The sequence below is a fragment of the Salvelinus fontinalis genome, chromosome 26 (genome assembly GCF_029448725.1).
Source record: "Salvelinus fontinalis isolate EN_2023a chromosome 26, ASM2944872v1, whole genome shotgun sequence".
Taxonomy (NCBI): domain Eukaryota; kingdom Metazoa; phylum Chordata; class Actinopteri; order Salmoniformes; family Salmonidae; genus Salvelinus; species Salvelinus fontinalis.
The window spans coordinates 21,325,479-21,337,730 of record NC_074690.1 but is presented as its reverse complement, the minus strand read 5'-3'; the positions used below and the strand labels follow the sequence as shown (position 1 = coordinate 21,337,730).

The 12,252-nt window shown below is 45.5% G+C and overlaps 1 pseudogene; it reads left to right on the top strand.

Annotated features, from left to right (window-relative positions):
* Window positions 1–1,168: 1,168 nt before the first annotated feature.
* LOC129823907 (protein odr-4 homolog) lies at window positions 1,169–11,934 on the top strand (annotated as a pseudogene).
* The last annotated feature ends 318 nt before the right edge of the window (window positions 11,935–12,252 follow it).

Here is a 12,252-nt window from a genome sequence, read left to right as displayed (position 1 = left end):
CCAATCGCGTTCACGTTGGCAGGCTGCGTTACGTGGTTGCTAAACTCAAAACCTTCTAAAGGGCAGGGTATTGCCGCGTTCAAGGCAACTGGGAAATTTTTGACTTCCGAGCGTTCACAACAGTTAGTCGGTCGAAAAAAATAGGAGCTCTAGAAAGCGGCCAGAGTTCCCGAGTTGGAATTCCGAGTTGGGTGAACGTTCAAATCGATTTTTCAAGTCGGAGCTCGTTTTTATCCAGTTCCCAGTCTTGAACGCACGATTGTCGGATACTTTCGAGTAACCCGTTGTTTTGAACGCGGCACCTGCCTATTTTCCTCGAAAGTACTTAATGTAACGATTTCAATAGAGTATTACAAAAAACAAGTTATTTCCATCTCTGATATGAAGTCGTTTTTTTTTCAAAGTTCCCGAAATAACAGGTGCGTCCACTTATGTCTGTGTATTCGTAACAGCCTAACCATAACGAAACGTTTATTCGATCAAATAAGCCTCACAATAGAACATTAGTAATTACATTTGTGTAGACAAATTCGACACTCCCATTGACTTGCATACACAAATTCCTCTCTTTGTGGTTTTATTTCGTAGACAGATTTTAGGCGGAGTAAACCCTCTCGCTTCGTCTTTTCCTCTCTGGTTTCCACTAATTTGGTCCCTTATTTAAGTTTAGGCATAATATTAGCATTGTGGTTAGGTTTAAGATTCAGATTTAAAAATATATAAATTGTAGAAATGGGTGGGGTTTAGCTATAATTATGACTGTCTTTGTGGCTGTGTTAATTAGTGACGACCATATTAATTTGCAGCTGGAACTGTTCATGAAGTAACCACTCATGTCAACCAGGCAGCTAACGTTATAACGAATTTAAGCCTACATTTTAATACATTTAGGCTGAACTCATAAGGATACAATCTTACACCTCTGTGCGATTGTCAAACCTCTAGAGGATTTGTGTTTGTTTGAAAACCAAGTTACCTTTCCATCCACTAATGTAACGTGTCATGCTAGACTGAGCTAGCTAACTATAACGTTAATTTCTGCTGAAGTACTGTCCATTAGTTATCTGAAATAATCTACTGTGATATTTTGGTAAATGTCGTGTTTCACAGCTTCTGAGTATAACTTGCAGGGCTTCATGATTGAAGAGAAAGCTAAAGTTCTCTCGCTGCCTTTCTCCGTCTTTATTCTGTCGTTAGAATGGGCAGAGACTACATAGTGGAGGGTGTGGTGGTGAAATATTTGTTCAATCTCCGTGCATCTTGTGTCACAGGACTTCTCATTGGCCAGGTAAGGTTCACTTATCATGGATCTATGCGTCATTCCCTAATGGTGTCAGGATCGTATCCATTAGTAGGCTACACATCGTAGCAAAACGTTTTGCAATGGAAAACGAAAAGTACCACTTCAGGTAGTCCCTCCCTCCCTGTTTTATTTTATAATTATTTCAGATTTATTTTAATTTGCAAACATTAGAAAACATACATAGACAGTATACAATAGACAAACGCACACAAATTCCAACAAACATCAATGACATCACACCTACTCAAACCAACATGTTCCCACCTGATCCATACCCATCCCATTTCTCTCACTCCAACATTCCCTCTCATTCTTCATACCTTGGGCGTTTCCAGTGTTTGTGACACTATGCCATATGGCCCCAAATTGCACTATTCTATTTCTCTCTGTAGACACGTTTAAAAATAATAATAAAGCATTTGATTCATCTACTGTTTTTAACAATGGAGGATAATTTAATTTACAGTTTAAGTAAAAGTTAAAAAAAAAATGATTTTAGAGAAAAGTATGGTCCAACCCATTGGGAATCTCACCACACCCTGAAATATGCAGATACTTTAGCTTTCTCTTCAATCATGAAGCCTGTGAACTGTAATTTCGTTAGTTATGTTCAAACACTCCATCTTGTGCCAATCAATATCTCTTTTTAATTCTTGGTTGGAGAGGCTCTCTGCAAGGTTTTATATATCTTATCTATCATATTAGTATAATTTCTGAATCAAAGTGTAAGGGGTGCGTACTGGCGGCTGTAAGGCCTGGGTGTCGGAGTGTGAAGAAAAAAGCGCAGGAGCAGCAATTGCAAAACAAATGCTCTTTAATAGAACACGGACAAATTAGGCCACCCTACTAACACACTGGGTGTACACTAATAAACTACCCCAGACACGTGGGGAATGAATAATGTCCAGAAACATGAAGCACAAAACCGACACCGACACCGGCGCGCCGACACCGGCCTCGAGGTCGACCCGGAGGACGAGGTGCAGGGCGATCCGGATGGAGGCGATGGAAATCCCTCAGCATAGACGGATCCAAAATGTCCCCCACCGGTACCCAGCACCTCTCCTCCGGACCGTACCCCTCCCAGTCCACGAGGTACTGCAGGCCCCTCACCCGGCGTCTCGAGTCCAGAATGGCCCGTATCTTGTACGCCGGGGTCCCCTCGATGTCCAGAGGGGGAGGAGGGACCTCCGGTACCTCACCGTCCTGCAGGGGACCAGCTACCACTGGCCTGAGGAGAGACACATGAAACGAGGGGTTAATACGATAATAGGAAGGGAGTTGTAATCGATAACACACCTCGTTTATTCTCCTCAGGACTTTGAAGGGCCCTACACACTGCGGACCCAGCTTCCGGCAGGGCAAGCGGAGGGGCAGGTTTCGGGTCGAGAGCCAGACCCTGTCCCCCGGTACAAACACGGGGGCCTCACTGCGGTGGTGGTCAGCACTCCTCTTCTGCCGTCCACTAGCTTGTTGAAGTGATTCCTGGATGGCTCTCCATGTCTCCTTGGAGCGCTGCACCCATTCCTCCACCGCAGGAGCCTCGGTCTGGCTCGGATGCCATGGTGCCAGGACCGGCTGGTACCCCAATACACACTGAAAGGGGGACACGTTAGTAGAGGAGTGGCGTAGTGAGTTCTGGGCCATTTCGGCCCAGGGAATGTATCTCGCCCACTCCCCTGGCCGGTCCTGGCAATACGACCGCAGAAACCTACCCACCTCCTGGTTCACTCTCTCCACCTGCCCATTACTCTCAGGGTGATAACCGGAGGTAAGGCTGACCGAGACCCCCAAACGCTCCATAAACGCCCTCCATACTCGGGACGTGAATTGGGGGCCCCGATCAGAAACAATGTCCTCCGGCACCCCGTAGTGCCGGAAGACGTGGGTGAATAATGCCTCCGCAGTCTGTAGGGCTGTAGGAATACCGGGCAATGGGAGGAGACGACAGGACTTAGAGAACCAATCCACAATCACCAGTACCGTAGTGTTCCCCTGAGACGGGGGAAGATCGGTCAGAAATCTACGGACAGGTGCGACCAAGGCCGTTGTGGAACGGGGAGGGGTTGTAACTTCCCTCTAGGAAGGTGCCTAGGAGCCTTACTCTTGGCGCATACCGAACAGGAGGAAACATAAACCCTAACGTCTCTCGCCAAGGTAGGCCACCAATACCTCCCCCGAAGGCTCCCCACTGTCCTCTTCACCCCAGGGTGACCCGAGGAGGGTAGAACGTGAGCCCACCGAATCAATTTGTCCCGAACACCAAGCGGCACGTATTTCCGCCCCACCGGACACTGAGGAGGAGTGGGTTCCGTCCGTAACGCCCGCTCGATGTCCGAGTCCACCTCCCACACCACTGGTGCTATCAGCCTAGAGGCGGGAAGGATGGGAGTGGGTTCGGTGGGCCGATTGTCCGAGTCGTAAAAACGGGACAGTGCATCCGCCTTTACATTCTGGGAGCCCGGTCTATACGTTAAGGTAAACTGGAATCGGGTAAAGAACATGGCCCACCTTGCTTGACGTGGATTCAATCTCCTAGCTGCCCGAATATACTCCAGATTCTGGTGGTCGGTCCAGATGAGAAAAGGGTGCTTAGCCCCCTCAAGCCAGTGTCTCCACACCTTCAGGGCACTGACCACTGCTAACAACTCCCGGTCCCCCACATCATAGTTACGCTCCGCTGGGCTGAGTTTCTTCGAGAAGAAAGCACAGGGGTGGAGTTTTGGTGGCGTACCAGAGCGCTGTGATAGCACGGCACCTACCCCAGCCTCGGACGTGTCCACCTCCACTATGAATGCTAGAGAGGGATCCGGATGTGCCAACACGGGCGCATCCGTGAACAGCGCCTTCAACCTGTTGAAAGCTCCGTCCGCTTTTGCTGACCACTGCAAACGCACCGGACCCCCCTTCAGCAGTGAGGTAATAGGAGCTGCCACCTGGCCAAAACCCCGGATAAACCTTCGGTAGTAGTTGGCAAAACCCCAAAACCGCCGCACCTCCTTTACCGTGGTCGGAGTCGGCCAATTACGCACGGCCTTAATGCGGTCACTCCCTACCACCACGCCCGAGGTGGAAATGCGATAACCCAGAAAAGAGACGGCTCGTTTGGAGAACACACACTTCTCAGCCTTGACATATAGGTCATGCTCCAGCAGTCTACCAAGCACCTTGCGTACCAGAGACATATGCGCGGCGTAAGTGGCTGAGTAGATCAGAATGTCATCGATATAAATAACCACTCCCTGCCCGTGCAGGTCCCTGAGAATATCGTCTACAAAGGATTGGAAAACGGCTGGAGCATTCTTTAACCCATACGGCATGACGCAGTACTCATAATGGCCCGATGTGGTACTAAATGCGGTTTTCCACTCGTCTCCTTTCCGAATACGCACCAGACTATACGCGCTCCCGAGATCCAATTTTGTGAAGAACTGCGCTCTGTGAAATGATTCCATTGCCGTAGCAATGAGAGGTAGTGGGTAACTAAACCCCACGGTGATGGCATTTAGACCTCTATAATCAATACACGGACTTAAACCTCCCTCCTTTTTCTTCACAAAAAAGAAACTCGAGGAGGCGGGTGAGATGGAGGACCGAATATACCCCTGTCCCAGAGACTCAGTGACATATGTCTCCATAGCCACCGTCTCCTCTTGGGACAATGGGTACACGTGACTCTTGGGAAGCGCAGCGTCTACCTGGAGATCTATCGCACAATCCCTTCCCGGTCGATAAGGTGGTAATTTAGTCGCTTTCTTTTTACTGAAAGCGATTGCCAAATCGGCATACTCGGGGGGAATGTACACCGTGGAACCCTGGTCTGGACTTTCCACCGACGTGGCACCGATGGAAACTCCCAAACACCTTCCAGAACACTCCTTTGACCACCCCTGGAGAACCCCCTGTTTCCACTAAATTTTAGGATTGTGCCGGGCCAGCCAGGGAATCCCTAGTACCACCGGAAACGCAGGCGAATCAATAATGTAAAAGCTAATACGCTCCTTATGATTCCCACTGCGTCACCATGTCCAGGGGAACCGTGGTCTCCCTGACTACCCCTGACCCTAATGGCCGGCTATCTAGGGAGTGCACGGGAAAGGGAGAATCTATCGGCACAAGCGGAACCCTTATCCTAAGAGCGAGTCCGCGATCCATAAAGTTCCCAGCTGCGCCTGAATCGACTAGCGCCCTATGCTGGGAAGAGGGGAAAAATTTAAGAAAAAAAATCAAGACAAACATGTGACTAACAGGGGGTTCTGGGTGAGTTTGGTGCTGACTCACCTGGGGTGATCGAGAAGTGTTCCGCCTGCCATCTCGACTCCCAGGCGGACCCCCCCCCAGCACCGATCGGCCGTGTGTCCTCTCCGATCACAGCTGGTGCAGGGAGAGCCTCCTCCTCCGGTACCCCTCTGTCCAGCCCCTCCCACCTCCATCGGAATAGGAGCGGAGGGACTGGGTGGTGGAACGTACAGGACCCTCTCAGAACGCCCGCGGGCAGCCAGCAGATTGTCCAGACGGATAGACATGTCAATCAGCTCATCCAGGGAAAGAGCGGTGTCCCGACATGCTAGCCCCCTGCGGACGTCCTCCCGGAGACTACACCGGTAGTGATCAATAAGGGCCCTGTCGTTCCACCCAGATCCTGCAGCCAGGGTCCGGAACTCCAACGCGTAATCCTGGGCGCTCCTCTTCTCCTGCATAAGGTGGAACAGTCGTTCTCCCGCCGCTCGGCCCTCTGTAGGATGGTCAAATACAGCCCGAAAACGGCGGGTGAACTCTGGGTAGTGCTCCTTCGCTGAGTCTGGGCCATTCCAGACTGCGTTTGCCCACTCCAGAGCATGACCCGTGGGGCAGGAGACGAGGACACGCACCCTCTCCGCTCCCGAGGGAGTGGGTCTTACGGTGGCAAGGTACAGCTCCAGTTGGAGTAAGAACCCCTGGCACCCCGCCGCCGCTCCATCATAATCCCTCGGGAGTGTCAGACGGAGAGCGCTGGAGCCGAGGGATGGAGAGTCCTGGGCTGGAGGAGCCGAAGGTGGAGAGAGAAGACCACTCCTCTCCCATCTGTCCATTCGCTCCATCATAGAATCCATCGCTGTTCCAATACGGTGGAGAACGGTGGTATGATGGAGCACCCGTTCCTCCATCGATGGGAGAGGGTTGGCCGCTGCTCCTGCTGACCCCATAGGTCAGGGTTAGGTGCGGGATTCTGTAAGGCCTGGGTGTCGGAGTGTGAAGAAAAAAGCGCAGGAGCAGCAATTGCAAAACAAATGCTCTTTAATAGAACACAGACAAATTAGGCCACCCTACTAACACACTGGGTGTACACTAATAAACTACCCCAGACACGTGGGGAATGAATAATGTCCAGAAACATGAAGCACAAAACCGACACCAACTTACATACAAACAATCCCGCACAAAGAAACGTGAATGCCGGCTGATTAAATAAACCCAACTAATTAACCCTCATACAAAACAGGTGCGCCCAATAAACACATAGGGAGGGGGAGAAAAGGATCAGTGGCAGCTAATAGGCCGGTGACGACGACCGCCGAACGCCACCCGAACGGGAAAGAGAGCCTGCCTCGGTCGAAGTCGTGACAGAGGCAGAGAAGTCAGGCGCAGGAGAGCAAAAACTGTGTTTACAACGGAGCACTTTAATAATAAAAGCCACCGGAAACAGAACAAACAATCAATGGGTACAAAACCCGTCGCACACCAGTTAAACTGTGCACTTACAACAAACAATTCCGGACAAGGACATGGTGGGAACAGAGGGTTAAATACACAACATGTAATGATGGAATTGAAAACAGGTGTGTGGGGAGACAAAACAAATGGAAAATGAAAAGTGGATCGATGATTGCTAGAAGACCGTCGACTGGCGAACGCCGCCCGAACAAGGAGAGGAACCAACTTCGGCAGAAGTCGTGACACACAGGATTCCCTCCACATTGCTCTGATGTCCAAATGATTTCAAATCACATTTTCGTAATATGAAACTTAAGTTACATGTATTTGAAAATATCTACATTGGTCAGAACAAAATTGCTTTCTAATTCTGTAATTGAAATAACTTTATTTCCTGTTACCAAGTCATTTATGGTTTCTATGCCTTTAGTTTTTTCTATGTGGACCAGTTTATTGTGAATTCTGAAAAGCTATCCAAGAATTGTTCCATAGGGGTGTGTTTTTTGGGAGTGATATTGATTCTTGTAGAATGTTTCATTTTCTTCCATATTGTTATAGTGTTCTTATTAAGTTTTTAATGTTCTTAGCTTTATCCTTTGAAAACAATATGTACCCATTGTTCCTCTTTAGTGCATTTAACAATACACTGTGTACAAAATATTAGGAACAACTTCCTAATATTGAATTGCACCCCCTTTTGCCCTCAGAACAGCTTCAATATGTCGGGGCATGGAATCTACAAGGTGTCGAAAGCGTTCCACACGGATGCTGGCCAATGTTGACTCCAATGCTTCCCACAGTTGTCAAGTTGTCTGGATGTCCCTTAGGGGGTTGACCATTCTTGATTCACATGGGAAACTGTTGAGCGTGAAAAACCCAGCAGCGTTGCAGTTCTTGACCCATTCAAACCGGTGTGCCTGACACTTACTACCATACTGCATTTAAAGGCACTTCAATCTTTTGTCTTGCCCATTCACTCTCTGAATGGCACACACGCAATCTGTGTCTCAATTGTCTCAAGGCTTTTTAAAACCTATCTCCTCCCCTTAATCTACACTGATTGAAGTGGATTAAACAAGTAACATCAATAAGGGATCATAGCTTTCCCCCTGATTCACCTGGCCAGTCTATGTCATGAAAAGACCAGTTGTTCCTAATGTTTTGTACACTCAGTGTATGTCTCAAGTAAAAGTCTTGGGTGGCAAGTTGACAGTAGCGATGCATGGGTAAAATCACTGGAGAAGCCACTTCAATATCATCAAATCAACTCTGCTTAGTCTAGTACAGTGACAACTAAAATATACCAAAAACAATTTAGTCCAAACAACGTAAGCTAAATATGATGTGGCTTTCAATGATTTTGATTTCTGTGTGTGTGTGTGTGTGGATGCATTCGTGCAAATAGAAAAATGCTGTTGGTGTTGATTCACCCTACTTGTAGAGGAATGCCAATGCCATTCTCCTCTCTCTCATGTTGACGAAACGGTCTATGACTTTGTTATAAAGTACACGCTTTTATTTTTTGTTGTCCTAGACTACCTTGCTAAAATGCTTGCTCGCTAGCCTAACTTCCTTTCATGGCCAACGTTAGCTAGTTAACATTAGCCTTCTACATCTAGCTAACGTTACATATTGGACTACCATCCTCTCGGGCAAGGGGCACAATGTATGAATTTATGGTTAGATCAGAATCGCCGGTAACAGCCATTGGTCAGTACAGAGAATTAAGTAAAACCACAAGTCCAAATCCCAATCTCCATCCATAGCTAATTTAGGAAAGGGCCAATTTTACCTAGCTAGCCACATGAGGACATCAATATAATGAGATGCAACAATTCAAGTTGTCTGTCAATGATGTATACTCTCGATGCCATGTGATAGGAGTGAAGCCATATCCAAACTGGCTTCCCTTGTCACTTTATTTCAGTGCGCCAAGGCCATTCACAATTGAGCTCACTCAGTTTAGCTCAATGCTGATTGGCTATTATTTGATACTTTTTTTTAATCAAGGGAGGCCAAATACTCGCTGGCTTCCTTTGCATTCAATGCTACAGGTGGCAACAATGTAATACACTTTTTGACTAGAGGAGTGTCAGATAGATGGCCTACACATACTGAGACAGTGGGGGCGCTGTTTTCTCTCGCTCGGATGCTTTCTCCAGTGAGATACATTCAGACTCTTGCAAATTGAAGGAAAATTATGAAACACAGAGAGATGAAAGAAAAAATATTTTATATGTGTTTTTTGTTGGGTTTTTTTTGTCCGTTTTTTGGGGACGTCTGGCTTCCCTTGGCATCCAGGAATACACACCACTGCGTGTTGATACAATTCCAAGTCTGGGAGGTTAAAACCACCCTCAGACTCGGGGAGATGTAAAACTTTCCTTTTATTCTATGAGTTTCAGTTTCCCACATAGTCTGTTATACTTTTGAAAAATATTTTCTGAATACTCTAAAATCAGAGGATATAAAATGAACATGGTTAAACTTAAATAATGCCAATAGGAAAAATAATAACTCATGATCTACAGCAATCCTTTAAGTGGACCATGAAAAATATGAAATACTTATGATGCTTAATCAACAAATATATAAAGATAACTTTATCCCATTATTCAACAATATGAAAACGGATCTAATTAAATGGAATAATTTTCCCAAAAATCTTACAGGTAGAATAAACCTTTTCAGAATGGCATTGCTCCCAAATCTATTTCCGGTAATACCCAATTACCCCACCGACGACATTCTTTTAACAAGGGGGTATTGAGTTTTCCATATTGATCAGGTATATCAGGAGATCGTCTGCAAATAAATGTAGTTTATACTCATGTTTACACAGCCATGGGAAGCAAAAAATCGGAAATAAAAGAAAAATATATAATAATTTAATCTATATTTTTATTAAATGTATTATCTCAGCTGGAAAGTTGTTTTAGTACGTTTTTTTTTTTCCTTCAGTTTGGTGTCTAGTGAATACGACCCAGGTCTTTTCCCTGAGCACACAATTTGACCAGAAAATAGCTTCCTTTTTACAGAGGGCCCAGAGTTTTTCTTATTCGGGTCATGTGACTCAGAAAAACTCCTGGTAGGACTTCTAACTACTCCTAAGTAGGACATCCTAGTCCCCTCTGTCAGAGTTCGTCCCAGAGAGACTTTGTGGTGCTGGCTATGAGGACACCTCAGAAGGACAAGGGTCTCCATCTGTCAGCAGGAGAGCTGGGACCTCACTGGACCACCTGGACTTGGGCTGGGTCACTGAGCATGCCAGACAGGTAGATAATGATAATAGTGCATTTTATACAATAATAATAATCATAATAATACAACTTTTCAAATGAAAATGTCAGCTCATAGTTAGTTCCCATAACATGACACAGTTTTAGCACTGTGAGCAATTACTTGTATCTCAGTCTCACTCTGTAATAATGTTTAATTATGTAGTAATGTAGGTTTCCTGAAGGTTTCCCGGGTGTTACAGGGAGGTTTCTCAGTTTTTGGTATATTTCTTGTCACCCGACCTGAGCTGCCCTAAGAGGCTCAAAATACATTGAGACAGTTAAGCAACACATAAACTAAAGCTGGGGGCAATAATGTTTCAAAAGCCTAAATCCATCTGAGTATTATTATATATAGAGATCATGCATTTTAATAACAGGAACTGCATTACTAGAAAGTGGGCTTCTTAAAACTAGTGTGTTTTTAGTAGTTGATCTTTGCAGTGGGCAAGCAAATATCCAAGGGACGAATATGGAGTCTCACAAAGGAGGATGTTACTGAGGTCACGCTTCACATCTGCTCAAATTGGTCTCAATTGCGTCATCTATTTACTGCCCAAAGACAGTAAATGATGAACAATGGTCTCACTAAAGTCCATGATAAATCTAGTGACATCTTTGCCGAGTTGTGTGGTGTGCTTGATACAAGGAGAACCCTTAGCATTGGAAAACATTTTTATCACTCTCAGAGCTGTTTGCTGAACATTTGATGTTCGAGATCCCAAGATGAGTTAATATGTGTGACAGTATGGCCTTTTTTAAAGTGGTCCATTTTCCTCTACTTTCTCTTTTCTGTATTCAAATTCAGCCCTGGAAATACTACAAGCCTTAACTTTATTCTGATTGGTGATTTCAGAGTTTTGCCACGCCTGCTGATTGGAAGTACCAGTGGTGGGGGTGTACTTCCTGGTCAATGTTTACATGTTCAGTGAAACTGGACCTGCTGTTCCCCGTGTTAGAGATGCATGTCTTACCACAGGACATGGAAAAGTGTGTGAAGGGGATGGGGGTTATATTGGATACTATTACCTGATGTATTGTTATAGCTCCATATGAATGTTTATAACACACTTATTAAAACACCTTTATTAAGCGTGTCAGCATTACATCACTATATGAGAGATGAATAAACAGTACATTTTAGGAAATGCCTAGTGAGTTCCTCTTTAGCAGAGCTCACTTTGCCTTTTTTTATATTCTCAAATAGGACAGTGGATTAAAATGTTAGTTCTAGTGAAACTAATCATTTGATTTTGTGTTTCAGGAGGAACTTCAAACATGGGCGAAGCAGATTGAAGATGGGCTTTGCCTCATCAATGGCAAAACGATGCCTGATGAAGTGTAGCTAGTGGCAGGGCAGGTAAGCACAGCGTTACTTTTGGTGGCACAATGTAGTTCATAGGAGCGTATTACTGCTTATTACAAGTCAATGTTTTTCTGTTCAGAAAAATAACGTAAAGGCTGTTTAGCTGACGTTCCGAGCCCAGATCATCATCCTATTGGTAAGAATGTCATGAGTAGGGAGTTATTTTGTAGCCCATAACAAGGGCTCAGAGTTTCCTTGCTGAAGATAATTTGTATGTGTGCATGCTTGTTTGTGTGCCTGCGCGTTCGTCTGTGTGTGTTATGCTTTTGTGAGTGTGTGCCTGATTTCGTGTGTGTATCGTAGAAATAGAATTAATAGAATGGGCATGCCCGTTCAAGTAAATGGTGGCATTGTGGGTGGACTGGCAGCCATTGCGAGTGAAAACCAGGAAGTTTACCCTTCAATCTGTGCTGTGATTTGTTGACATTACAAAAAATGCATTCCATTGCATGAGCCACAACAGTTAGCATCTTTGAATGAACATTCTACCTGCCGCCTTTGTGATAGGTGATAGGTCAAAAGAGATATCATCCAGTGTAAAGTATCAAAAGTAAATAAAAATAAATAAAAATCACAAATGTGTAAATCATTTCAAATTCTTTATATTAAGC